We start from the raw sequence: 15056 nt of genomic DNA on the forward strand, positions 1-15056 counted from the left end.
TGCGATGCCTCCAGGAGTTGGAGCGCGTGGGTGGCTGCTGGTGGGGGCTCCTGCCCGCGCCACTTCTGGAACTCGAGTGGCTCCTACAGGGGCAAAACAGGGCCTTGTACTGGCCTTTGACTGGCCGCCGGCTATTCCGCCTGCCGGCGGAAGTTCGAGTTTAAAATAACTCGTTGCTAGGCGACCGGGGGAAGCCGAGCCTCGATTTCATGCCGCATCGCGCCCGACATTTTGTTTCAGGAAGGAAATGTCGGCGCGGTGCGGTGCGTGCCCAGATGGGTCACCGGTGCTTGTCTTCATGTGGGGGCAGTGTGGGCAGATGGAGGGGCCCTGGCAGGGCAGGTAGTTGCACCTCCGAGCCTGGGTGGGAGGGATGGCCCGTTGCGGTCGCGGTCGTTGTTGCAGTCGCTGCGATGCCTCCAGGAGTTGGAGCGCGTGGGTGGCTGCTGGTGGGGGCTCCTGCCCGCGCCACTTCTGGAACTCGAGTGGCTCCTACAGGGGCAAAACAGGGCCTTGTACTGGCCTTTGACTGGCCGCCGGCTATTCCGCCTGCCGGCGGAAGTTCGAGTTTAAAATAACTCGTTGCTAGGCGACCGGGGGAAGCCGAGCCTCGATTTCATGCCGCATCGCGCCCGACATTTTGTTTCAGGAAGGAAATGTCGGCGCGGTGCGGTGCGTGCCCAGATGGGTCACCGGTGCTTGTCTTCATGTGGGGGCAGTGTGGGCAGATGGAGGGGCCCTGGCAGGGCAGGTAGTTGCACCTCCGAGCCTGGGTGGGAGGGATGGCCCGTTGCGGTCGCGGTCGTTGTTGCAGTCGCTGCGATGCCTCCAGGAGTTGGAGCGCGTGGGTGGCTGCTGGTGGGGGCTCCTGCCCGCGCCACTTCTGGAACTCGAGTGGCTCCTACTTGTTTCTGGAACTGTAGCAAGTTTACTTTTTACACTTCAAATTATAAATGCAATGCATTTAAAAGATTATGGCCCTCATTACAACCCGATGGCGCCGTTAACCCTTAACGCCTGATTCCCATTTTAACGCCTGCTTTTAGCAGGCGTTAAAATGCAAGGAGATAAGCCGCCTTGGTGCTAATTACGGCACCGTAATTTACGGTGCCGTAATTAGCGCCTTCCCCACTCCCATTATGCCCTATGGGGCAAAAATGGGAATGGGGAAGGGGCCATGGTGAATGGGGATTTTACCGCCCCGCCAAGCTTGGAATGGGGCGGTAAATCCGCCATCCACCATGGCGTTAACGTAAATTATGCCTTGGCGGTAAAGTTGAAAACTTACCGCCAAGGTTGTAATGAGGGCCTATGTGTATGTAGATGAAGCACTTACAGGAAGTGGAAATGATGACCCTTTGCTTTCATAGGATCTGATTTGTCAACAGTATACAAAAAGCATTGCAATGTTTGAGTTGTGTTCTAGCAAATGATCTGACATTGTTTGCATGTCTTGTGACACACTTTCTATACATCTCAAGTACAACTAATTGAGGAGAAAATTAAACACAGTGCAGAACATGTTTGGAAAGACCTTTACCTGTATTTGTTTGTAGAAGAACGATTTGACACAAGTGACACACAATATTTTTGTAGACACTGCATTGGGTTTCATATCAAAGAAAGCATTACTCCCAGAAGTGTTTTGAGTGACATGGTAGTGCCTGATATCCATGATGTGCTTTGAAAATGTAGCATGTTTGAAGTGATTGCCTTGCAAAATGTTCATCCTTTCCAAGTTATTGTTAGATTGCAAACACAGATGTCTAAACTGCCTAAAAAATCAGTAGTGCAAAGTGTGAGAGGCAAAGTTGTGTATTTATCTCTCAATTTGCAAGAAAATATAAACACTCTAGGAGTGAAGCAGGATATTGCAGATTCTTTCTTTGTTTTAGTAAATGGTGCTGCCACAAAAGATAAGAGCATTTGGCAACAGCTTATAGATATTGGAAAGGCGAAAGATGCTTTTGTGTTTCTACTGGAGCACAATGATTTGTACAAAGGCAGTCTGACTCTACCAGACTTGTATATGCTTGATGTTGAGTCAACAAGCAAAAGCAGTGAAGGTCAGTTCCAACATCTAACTGCTGCAGAAGGGAATAGTTTGTATGAACATTGCATTATTCATCCTCTACACTCACATGGAGTCATGGACGACTGTTTTGAATTATACCAAATGAAAGCAAGTGTCTGGCAAACAACTTTAGAAGCTTGTTGTTTACCTGTGCTTTTTCTTACTGGAGCAGTAGGCAGATAGGATGAGGTTCCAATTTCTTCTTTAGAATATCGTTGTACACAAATGTATTCTGAAGATTTCTGATTCCGCACCCAATGTTGAATATATTGTTCACTTATTGTATGAAAAGGAATTTTCAACATTATGTTATGCTGGTCTCATACAGGCACACTGGAACTAGATTTTAAAATCTTTCTGCATGCGAGAAGCTGCAAAAGATAAAAGAAAAAAATGAAATATTAGAAAGATAAATTACCAATATCTTTTCCACAATGAGAGGAACTAAGGAATATTGGTATAGAAGACACTCAGAGGTTAGTTGCATGATCAGAAATGTTGGTCCTCCAACTTGGTTTGTGACTTTAAGTTGCATTGAGTAGGGTTGGGATGATCTTGCACAGTGGATTCGTGAAAGTAATCCACAAAATGAGGACATAGAACACATGACATCAGGAGAATTGTGTTCTATGTACCTTGTAAGTGTATCAAGATTATTTCATCACTGATTTTTAGCCATGTTACACTTCATATGTAATAAAGAGAATGGTCCACTAGTCACTGTGGAACATTTCTTTTGGAGGAAAGAGTAGCAGGCAAGTGGGCTCCACATATATATATATGCTGTTGTGGATTAAATATGCTCCTCAGTTTAGTAAAGAAAGTGATGGCTGTGTGATGAATTTAATAGAAAAATATGTTACTTGTTGCATTCCTGCTCAGCATATGAATGCTGATCTATGGAACACAGTGGACAGATTTCAAAGGCACTCATGTGGCAATTACTGTCAGAGAAAATATAAAAGTAAAGACAAGTACTACACTCAGAGCAGATTTGGCTTTGCAAGGCCTGTGACACTAGTTGTTTGAACAAATAGTCGAATGCCATCTGTTCGACACCATCTTCCTGGTAAGTCACCACGAAATACATATCTATTAAAAAAAGATAAGGAACTCCAATGAATTAATGATTATAATCCTGTCATTGCTCAGCTTTCGAATGCAGATACTGATGTACAGTACATTTCTGATGATACAATAGCTGTTGCTCATTATGATACCGCATACATGTCAAAAGCTGAAAAAAGCAATGCAGCGAAGTATGGGCAGACTTATCAGCGGACAAAGGTCTTAGTCAGAAACTTCTTAGCTTTGGTCTGAAGATGCTCTCAAATAGAGAGTGTGGAAGCTATGAAGCTGCAGATCGGCTAATTAGTTTGCCTCTGTATGGATTTATCATTAATGTACTGTGGGTAAGTCTTGGCCCAGCTACTACTAGAAATTGGGTACTGAAGCCTTGGAATTAAATTCAGCAGTTAGCTGAAAGAGTACCTGATAGTACAGAGATTCTGAAAACCAACTTGATAGATACCTATTATCCAAATCGGTCTGTAGAGTTAGAAGATCTTTTTTTATATGAAGTAGCAGAATGCTACTCATATCGAAATATTGAACCAAACAATGACAGATGATGGTTTAAAGTACATTTATGTACTGGTTGTCTAGTGAGATATGAAAAACCAAGTTTCATCAACCACATGAAACTGTCGTGCCAAACTGCAGAGAAAAGGGAATTATTTTATTTTTGCCTTTTGAAGTTGTTCTTCCCATGGTGTGCAGAGAGTGATTTGTTTGGTAGTTTTGAAACTTTTGACCAATCATTTTTTTGCTAAAAAATACGTAATTAGAGATCCAAAATTTGAGCAGTACTTAGAGTTACTGGAAAAAGAACTACATCAAGAAGAACCTTTGGCAGTTGAATTGGCAAAAGAGACTCCTGGGGGAAGTCAAGATTCTTGAGTATGAAGTCAAAATGTCTTAGGTGAGCCAATTATTCAAACTGATGTTGTGATTGCCATTGAAGAAGTAGAAAGTGTAATGCAACAAACTAAAGTTGGAGGTAGATACTATGATACATTAGTAAGTAAACTCAATGTAGAGCAGAAGGTAGTTCATTGCAAAATCAAAGATAGGTCTTTACACGGTTTATAACATGACAAGGATGAAGGTTCCTGTGTGAAATACAAACTTTTATTGATGCATGATAGTGGACAAGCAGGAACAGGTAAACCTTTTTTAATTCATGCATTAATAACAATGATACAATATGTAACCAATTGCTCTCTGTTATGTATTCTAACTGCTCCAACAGGTCTAGCAGCATTCAATATAGGAAGTGTTAGTTTACATTTATTGTTGATGCTACCAGTGGAGCATGACAATAAACTAGAGTATTGAAAACTGGTATCAGCACAAGATGTAGGAAATGTTCTAAGAAAATGAAATACCTTGATTGTAGATGAAGTAAGCATGGTGCCTAACTTGATGCTAGCTTTCATTCACTTGTGAATGCAAGAGGTCTTCAAGAATGACTATGTCATTTTGTTTGGAGGTAAAAATGCCCTTGTTTTCGGAGAGTTGTTACAGTTAACTTCTGTGAAAGGTAAACCTGTTTTCAAGAGGCTGCAATCTAAGGATAGTCAAAATATTATAGGGAGCATTGTTAATTTTAACATTTTAACCTCTGGAATTGTTTTGAATTCTAGGACCTTACCATTAATGTGAGGCAATCTGCAAACTTAGAGTACACAGAAATGCTTAATAAGATTAATAGCTCTCCCCAGACTAGAAATGGTGCACATGTAGAACTAATTTGCACAACAAAAACGCATCTCCATCTGAAGAAATTTTTCTTAGACTACGATAAACTGATAAAGCCGATTTCAGTAAAAAAAAAATTAAAATTTGAATGGACCGATTTCACACAGCACATCGATGATGAACCCTTACCAGAAGCCTTATCAGAAAGCGCACATCTACATCACAAGAGGACGTTTTTAAGAGAGCAAATTTATACAGTTTCCACAGTGAACATGTCGTTTTTATACAATTTATATGTATCTTCTAGACTAAATGGTCTAATTTGTTTTTACGGCAATTTGACAAAGAAATATTGAAGATCCCAATTCTGTCTTTAAGACAACTGCCACTCACTAGGCGAGGTAATGCTTTTCTCTTTATCTCATCCCTAAGTAGATACCAATGCTTATAGGTTAAATAGCAGTAATAGCTCATGCTTATTTATATGTTTTTGTCAACAGACATCCAGTTTCTATGCACTATTAATTGTGAATCAGGGAAGATTAATAGAGATCTCCTTTAAAGTAACAGTGACTTACTCTACTCTCCTCAAGAAGGTTCCTCACTCAAGTAGTGAACTGAAACATGGTGAGACTAAATATATTGAACTGTTTGTACTAGGTTAGCATTTGTATCATCCTAGATATAACCACAGTTGAATAGTGCATTTATAATCTATCCTGAGGTTCTGATGTTACACCTGTATACTCATAGACACATTTACAATCTTACTACATGTTTATTTGGTCACTAACACTTTATTTTAAAGTTTTTTATGCTATGTTTCAATATATGTGATGCATATCTCTTTTGTCTAAATTATTTTGTGTTTTTAAAGTTTTGAATAAACTGATATTTTCTTTAGATCATGTATCAGTATAGATGCACCGTTGTGATCTGTTTCTACCTTCTATTGAAATATACACTTGTCACAAGATCAACGCTACAATGCTGCTCTCTGAGAAGCAAGATATTGTACAGATTAAATTGTGCAATGTTTTAGATGTTTTATGCCATTAGAGTTAGATAAAGGAGCAACAGCTTGATTAATTCAATTAGACAGTTCTATTTCTAAAACAGCAGTTTTAGAATCAGTTTTAAAACTGTGCATCAATGCACACGTAATGTTAAAGAGGAGCTTGAATGTAGAAATTGGTCTAGTCAATAGAGCAATTTGAAGAGTGGTTGCATTTCACACTTTTGCTTACAGAACAAATATTAAACATATTCAAGTGAAGTTTGATCATATAGAGGAACCTCATTTGATTTCTAGGATCTCTGCACACTTCATGTTTTTTCAGTGCTTCAATGCCTACGGGTTGTATATGCGCTTTACAGATGAAATAAAAAATAAATAAATAAATAAATAAATAAGGATACCTTTGTGAAAAAATGCAATTACTATTCATAAATCACAAGAGTTGACTTTAGAAGCAGCACATATTGACATTGGCCATACAGTGTTCAAAGATGGAATGCCATATGTAGCCCTGTCAAGTGTAAAATATATTGAAGGTTTACTTTTTATAAACTTTAATGAAACAAAAGTGACAGCTGACATTTCTTTCATTGGAGAATCTAATAGCTGATGTGTGCTGTATGCTCCTCACCTTGACTGTATAGCTCTAGCTGCTAAGCACTTAGCAAGGAAAAATAAGGAACCTGTGAAGCTACATTCAATTAAAGTGGTTGCTCTTAAGAGTAGAAAACACGAGAATCTACGGTGTTGGAAACTCATGCAAATATGACATAATCCCATACTAGATTTAGTAATCAAACTGGTGTTTAATGCTAATCCAATGCAGCTTTGTGCATGTTGTTTCAAAATACACCAATAATGCAAGAAATATCTGTAGATGAAAGAACACAAAGTACACTTTCATTTCTTAAAATATTTGTAGATGAAAGACCACCTAATACACATTTGGCAATGTCAATCCAAAAAGTAGTATCTGTTGCAAGTGGAAGTCAACATTTTTCTCAAAATACACAGGAAGATAGTCAAAAGATTTTAATAACTCTTTTCAATGTATTACTGCAGGAAACCGTTAGTGTAGATAGATATGTAGGAATGTCTTACAAGTAGAACCATAAGTGTCCACAATTTAACAATGACCACATCACTCAGGATATTTCAGATATGTATGTGTTCCTCTCCCCGATCTGAAAAGTGTAAATTTGTGAATTTATCTGATCTCGTAACAAAGGTTTTTCATGATATGCAATGCAGTGACAGTGGTTGTAATTTACAGTCTACACTGCAAAATCTAGTTTTTAATAGTAATAAGTACCTCTTAATTATGTTTCAAAGATACAGTGTAGATGTTAGTAAAATTGACACATTGATATTGAATTTTGCAAATAGTCAAGGTCCTATTAGTAAGAGCACTTCCAAAACTTGTGCCATTATTTTACATGAGGGAGCATCCATTCACTGTGAACATTTCACAAAAAGGATGCGTACAAAAGTAGATTGGCTTGTCTGCAATAACTCTATAGCCATACACCAAGCTTGACCAATGCTTACTTAATGTTGCTAGAAGCAAAGTTTTAAAATACGTTTTATATTCTTTGTGAATATAAACATGCAAAATGGATGATTGAAATGGGAAAATGGGTTAATATATGTTTTATATAAACTAGAGGGCAGATTGTTACTAGGGTGCAATTTAGAATCACTACAGAATACATTTTTACACACGATTGTCAAGATTATATAAATTAGAAAAAAACAGCATTCTGCAATCTTCTACTTCTGTTTTATTTTATTAAACATTGTATATTTTAATATGTACAAGTGTTCCCGATAAGAACATGGTTGCATAAGTGGTTCCATGTACATTATTTTGAGTGTTACGGAGTGTAGATGTTCATAACTGTTTACATCTGAAACAAGTAACCAGTAGGATGTAGTTGCACAAAAAAAGAAAAGTGCAGTGTTACTAAATGAAATGAGATCTGACTACTAATAAGAATGTTATGGGAGGATTTAGGTATAATGTATCTTACTTTTTATGTGTGTAGGTGGCCAAAATAATGATGCACACAACATTTCCAAGAAGTATTGCAATTCAATTAAAAAGGAAAACAGCCTACTTTTAGCACTAAACAATTCAATTACAGGGATACGACCACACTGCACCATTTATTAAAGCAATTTTAGCAAGGCAAAACAGCTCCTGGACCAGCCGACACGTGTTTCGAGCAATGCTCTTTCTCAAGGCTTCTTTTCCTGCTAATTCTGTGGAATGTCACTGTTGCGGTAGCAAGTAGATTCTGTGTTTGCCTTTCGGCTGCAGCGTCTGTCAGAATTAGCATTGGGTAATCACCTGCACTTCTTTGTAGACGGCCATAGGGAGGATTGGCTCCAAACAGGGCCAGAAGCCTTGAGAAAGAGCATTGTTCGAAACACATGTCGGCCGGTTCAGGCGCTGTTTTGTCTTGCTAAAATTGCTTTAATAAATGCAATACTGAGGGCTAAATGGCGCAGTGTGGTTGTATCCCTGTAATTGAATTGTTTAGTTTTGTGGAACTGTAAGCAGAGGCTCCACATCTGACACAACCACCCGCAGCCTGTGCCTGGTTTAAATTGTTGTAGACCCGACATGTATATACAAGCGCTGGGATTCCAATATATTTTCTGCTTCTAGCTTTCTCCTACTTTAAGCACTAGTTGGTAGATTCTCTAAAGTACTTCTAGTTCAAGGTTTTTAGTTTGCACAACAGTCCTGGAATGTGTTCTACATTACACTGTAGAATTATTTTGAAAATAAAGTATGATCATTTTTTATAGAGTAGTTCGCACAAAATTGTTCTTAGCTTCATATGTGTCTAGGTAGCCAAAACAAAGGATGCACACCGATTTGAAAAGACGTATTTTAATGACAATTTAGAGATAATTACAATGTTTGAAAGTGAACTTTGATTTAATGGAAATAAGGGATTCCATACTGCACACAACCTTCTGTGCAAATAGAAGAATTAAATAACAATACACATTTTTAATAAAAAATACATTTTCTAGAATAGTTTACACAAAATTGTTATTAGCTTCTAATGTGTGTAGGCGGCCAATAAAACGACGCAAAAGATTTGAAAATAGTTATTTTAATGATAATTTAGATATAATTACGATATTTTATTTGAAACTGAACTTTGATTTAATGGAAAAAAGGGATTCCACACCGCACATAGCTTTCTGTGTAAATAGAAGTATTAAATACCAACTAACATTTTAAGAAACATTTCAAGATGAAATGTCATTAACTGTGTAGGTGGACAAAACAAGGACACAAACAGATATTGCAAGAAGTATTGAAATACAATGTGTAAGATTCTTAGTGTAGCTTGTAGTATGTGTTGAGTATTTGCACACAGGGAAGTTTTTATTATCAACTGATGAGTTGAAATAATGGTACAACATGAGTTTAAAAAGATTTACACTCAAAATAATGCTATAATCTTGGCATGTCCTCATTCTTTTATTTGTAAAGCTCAAGACATAGTTGGGTTATGTCTTGATTTCCGGGTTAAGGTTGTATAAAATAGTCTGCAAATTTCATATAATTTAACATGAAAATGTTTGTGCAGAAATTAAACATAGCTTTTGTGTATACAGTTATTTCTTTGTTTGATATTATTAATGCACTTTTATGTTTGAAAGATGATATACTGAAATGCCTCTCAAGGTGCAGAAACTATTGATCTGTCAGGCAATTCTATTTAATATAATGTGCATTTATTGGAATAGCAACATCCTCAGTAAGCCTGTCATATAGAGATGCTTGTAGAAAGTGATATATCATTTAATTTGTGTGTAAGTAGTTATTTTTAAATATTTTAGATAAGTGAGTAGAGGATTTTTCTCTGCAATTAGTTTTTTCCCTCTATATAATATTTAATATGTACAATCTTAATTGGTTGAGTGCTAGAAATACATTTAGTATTCACAAAGTACTATTATTAAAAGAAACGTTAGCACTTCTATTATAAAATTAATTTAATCGTCTTTCAGAAATGTTGAAGTGACCGAATAGAGAAGATGAAATATCCATGAAAGAAATTAGCTAAGGTATTTTTTTTTATACAATATCATATAATAGCATCATTTCTATATTAGGTTGATTGTTTGACTGGTACTGTACTGGTACTGTATTGGTACTTTACTAGTGTAGTGGTAGTGTTCTAATAAATATATATAGTGGGCACGATCAAAGGCTGTGGCTATCGGCCATGGCTGAAGACTATGGCTATGGTCACAGCAAAAACTATGGAATAACAAAACCCTTGAAATTCAAGGAAAATTCTGTAGTTGGAGGGACGTTAAGGTGAGAACATAATGCAATAAAACCACTGAAATTCAGCTAAAGCCACCTTAACGTCACACATCCTGTTGTGCATCCTATGACCACAATGATGATATCACTGATGACATCATTAATTACATTGCAATGGTAACCGCATTAGGCATGGTATTCTGTCATGGTCAGTGGGCATGGCCAAATATATTTTAAAATATTAATGGGCACTAATCATGGCCTTCAGTCATGGAGACTGGCCATGGCCTTAAGTCATGTACACTGTATATTTTAAAGCACTAACAGGCCACAAACCCTCTGTCATGTCCCCTGTATATTAAATACACAATACTAGCCAGTGGCCAGGGCCACTAGCTATGGCCTTTGACCATGAGCAGTTTGTATATCTTTTGGCCATTCCCACTGTATATTTAAAAATACTAACATGCTATAAGCTATGGCCTTCAGACATGTCCACTGTGTATTATACAACACTTAGGTCGCAGAGCAGAATCGGAACGAGTCAGCAGTCTCTGCAATCAACACTGCTTGGTGTGAGATTCCCTCGAAATTGACTATTCTTCCTGTCCTATCTGCAATCAATAGGCTGTGCCTGGTAAAATTTACAAAAGGAGGAACACAGCGTGTCAGCGCACGCGTGGCAGAGCAGAGTCGATACGAATCAGGCAGTCTTTGCAGTCAACCCTGCTTGGTTTGAGAGCTGGCAAAATTGGTTATTCTTACTGGCCTATCTGCAATCAACAGGCCGTGCCTGGAAAAATCCACAAAAGGAGGAACACAGCGCGTGAGCGTGCGCGTGGCAGATTAGAAACTGAACGAGTCGGGTAGTCTTTGACGTTAACCCTGCTTGGTGTGAGAGCTGACGAAATTGATTATTTTTCCTGGCCTATCTGCAATCAACAGGATGTGCCTGGTAAAATCAACAAAAGGAGGAGCACAGCGCATGAGCAGGCACGTGGTGTAGCAGAGTCGGAAAGAGTCAGGCAGAGTTTTATATTGCTGCTGTAGTTCACAGATCATACTCCTTACACGAGTGGGACCAAAATCGGCACATTGGGCCTTGTAAGGGGAGGGACATTTCGTTTTTACAAACCCCCCCCTCCCGCGTCTCACAGCATTGCCTAATTGAATGGGGCATTCGACAGCTGTATTACGGTCAGGGAAATCTCTGTCTGTCTGCCCGACTTGAGAAAGGTTTCAGATACTAAAACTCCTTGTTTAATGTCGAGTACAAATGTCTCTGTAAATGATAAAGCAGTTGAACCAATTCGAGCGAGGAAAGCCTCTGTTGTTTAAACTCCTGGCACCATGCCAGACATAAATACAACTGTAAATGTGAATGCTGCTGGAAATATGAAGGACTCATGTCACATTACAATTACATGCTTTTTCACTGCTGCCACCAAAAAGCAACTTGCAAGTTCAAGTCCTGAGGCTGTGTCACTAATAGCACCACCTGTAACGATAGCTTCTCCCACGGCATTTATCGATATAGAAAATAACAACTTGTGACTGAACCTTTGCTTAAACGTACACCGCAATACAAGCAAACTTCCAAGTCGGGTCTCTTCAGCATCCATCGAGACCTCAAACGCAAATCTTTCTGCTACACCAAACGTGGTATGATTGCAGTCATCCTCATCTGAAGACTCATATTCTACTGACTCATCAGTAACTTCCAAGGAAAATAGACACATTCACAAGCCTTACCCTGTTTTTAATGTGTCCAACTGGTCCACATTATTGGCTATGCTGGATGTCACCTTTGCAATGTGCTCAATGCTTATACAGGAGCGGCGAGACATACAATGTGTATTGGCGAGGGTTGTGGACATCATCTTAACTAATAGCCAGGGGATTTCTGTGCCTGTAGTACCCAGTGACGAGATGCAGGGGGGGGGGTGGTTTATCTTCACTTTCTGATTTTGGCACACCACTGACACTCACTCCACAATCCCCAAATAGGAACATAAGCTTAAATGAGGAAATGGAGGAGATCTTAGAGGTCTCAAAGCTGACGATTGGAAATAAGTGTAAACCTAAACAAAGAAGGCAAAGAAAGAAAAATACTCAACATTGTACATAGCAGAGCTGTGGTGGTCTAGCTATAATTGATAAAAAAGCAAGGTCAAATGCACAGGCGTTGGCCATGTGTAAAACAACAGACTAACTTGTGTTGATGAAAAAGACTGTTATAAATTGTCACAAATAATTGAGAAGAATGGGCAAAAGAAGACACAGCAAGAGCACAGCAGACTCAGACTTTGAACAACTGACTTAAAGCACAGGAGGCATAGCCCGTTTTGCAGATTGATGTTGTGCCTTTTGATAATGCTGCTAATTTTAATTTTGATACTATTCCCAACTTTAATCCTATTACAAGTGTCAAAGTCACCTTCAATGGCTCTTGCAGTGGAGGTCCCTACAGACACTGTATATAAACAGCACGGAGCATCTGTAAATTTACAAGGTGGCAGGTCTTCTTGGGAAGAGAATGAAAGTCATATCCTTCTATCTGATAGCTGGTATAGATAGATAGAAGGAAGTCCTAGGAAGGTGGTGGCACATCAACAGCATTATTCTTGGTTACCACCTAATTCTATTTTTTTTACTTAAATTATCACTTCTAGTAGCAGCCCTTTTTTAAAGAGGACGCATTTGTTACAACTGATCCATTTAATCCCAGATTTGCAAATAATCACTACGGCTGATATTAAGAAGGTGACTTACCAGAGCTGGAAAGCAGTAGCAACTGGATCATTGCAGCCTTTATATCACCTGTGATTGTCCAACATGTGCGCATATTGATCAGTTCTTTCATCTGGACTTTGAATTACATGTCAATTCACAGACATACAGGTCGATTATGGCACTGATATGGAATCACAGGTTGTCAGGACATAATGGTGTGTCAGCTGAGGGTTATTCTCAGCAATTGGACACTGGGCAAAGTGTATATCATTGGGTTATATGTCATGTGGCTCTTATGAGAAATATACAGATTTTGATTCTGGCTTTCATGCGAATTACCCATAGAGTGCAACTTATTGACCAGTTAACTTTTGTAATGAAATTAAGGTAACGGAAATCAAGGTAATTTTTCTGAACACAAGGTGCTACCATTCTTTCATGGCAAATCCGTAGGGTAGGAATTTGATTAATTCTGCAGACATTTTTGTGTTACACGAAACCTGGCCCAAAGGGAAGGTATTGATGGATGGATACACGATGGTAACTTGCCCAGCTCATAGAGGGAAAGAAGGACACCCATTTGACGACCTTTGTTTTGGGGTAAAAACCCAATTTCAGTTAGTCATCTATAAACAGGATATTCATTTGGTAAATATACTGTGTGTGCTCATCAATGGCTTCCCCAACCTAAAGGTTAGGACATTGGTTGTGACACTGTATGACCCTCCAGATGGTTCTTCCACAGGTGCACTGTCAGAAAGTTTAGGTCGAACATTGACACATTGGTTTTCGGAAGAGGTTGAGAGCGTTGGAGCCGCCATCGTGGTAGGAGACTTTAATGCACAATGTTTGACTATGGAAGAAATGGATCTTAATGCATTCAGGGTTGATAGATCATGAGCCAGGGAGACCAAATTGAATAAACATCAGAATCTCCTTATAGGGAAGGGAATACAATGGACAGAAATCATGAATTACTTTAATATGTACTCAATGTCACCGACTGATGGAACTGAATTGTCAAGTTTTAAGACTTGGCAAGGCAGAGGGAAGACATCATGTTTAGATGCAGTCTTTGTAACAGAGAATCTTAGTACGAGAATGGTCAAGTTTGAGGCAAAGTTTAAAGACCAAAGTGATCATGCAGCTCTGGTGGCCACATTCAAATATTGGGTGGGCTTCCCTGAAAAGACTGCCCTGGCCAATGTAAATGTAAAGGCTAACCGTATAAGATGAACAGTTGCGAATATTAACCAAGCAAATGTGATATTGGCCAAGCTGGACTATCAGGGAGACATCTATCATGCTAAATATGTGTATTGCATAACTGAGGTGGAGCAAAAGATTATTGAAACTGACGTAGGACATATGCACACATATTACAGACCGTAAGGAATCTTTGTATGATGTCGAAATACACAAAACTAAGAAGAAATTTCGTAAATCCCTTTGCCTAATTAAGAACTCAAAACTACTACAATATGAGGGGAAGAGAATAGCTCTGAAAAAGTTGACAGCCAAATACAAAGCATGATTAAAACAACATAGGCTAAATAGGAATTCCTCTAATAGGAAATTGGTACACAGATAAATCAGGGCCCAAGACTTTCTGGCTATTACATTGCACTTATATAGCCCAACGTGAGCAACATGAAATGACTATTATACCCAAGGCCAACTGAGTACAACACATCAAAACATTATTTTGGAAGGAATCAGGAGGGAAACACAAGGACATAATCATGAAAGGAGAGAACGCAGTGGTTGACATAGACTTCGACGAGGATGACATCTAACAGATTATTATGAAACGTAAGATATATAGGTCACCTGGACCTGACAAATATTGTGATTGAAAAGAACCCAGTTCTTTGAGTGAAATGTTTCCGTCAGGACATTCAGGTCATCATAGAAAGTGGCATTCTCCCAGAAAGCTGGTGATTTTCTATCCTTATCACAGTGCATAAAAGGGGACTAAGAACAGACCCGGGACATTTTTAGACTACTGCCGATGTTATACACCACTAGTAACATTTTTGTGAAAATACTATTGAAACAGCTAAATAAATGGTGTGAGCGTAGGAGATTGCTGGACCTGACCCAGAATGGCTTTCGTAGTGGTTGTAGTTTCACACACTGCATTTGGACATTGCAATTATTACTGGCTTAAAACA

This window comes from Ambystoma mexicanum, chromosome 5q, assembly GCF_040938575.1.
Source record: "Ambystoma mexicanum isolate Mex_15411 chromosome 5q, UKY_AmexF1_1, whole genome shotgun sequence".
In the NCBI taxonomy this organism is placed as follows: domain Eukaryota; kingdom Metazoa; phylum Chordata; class Amphibia; order Caudata; family Ambystomatidae; genus Ambystoma; species Ambystoma mexicanum.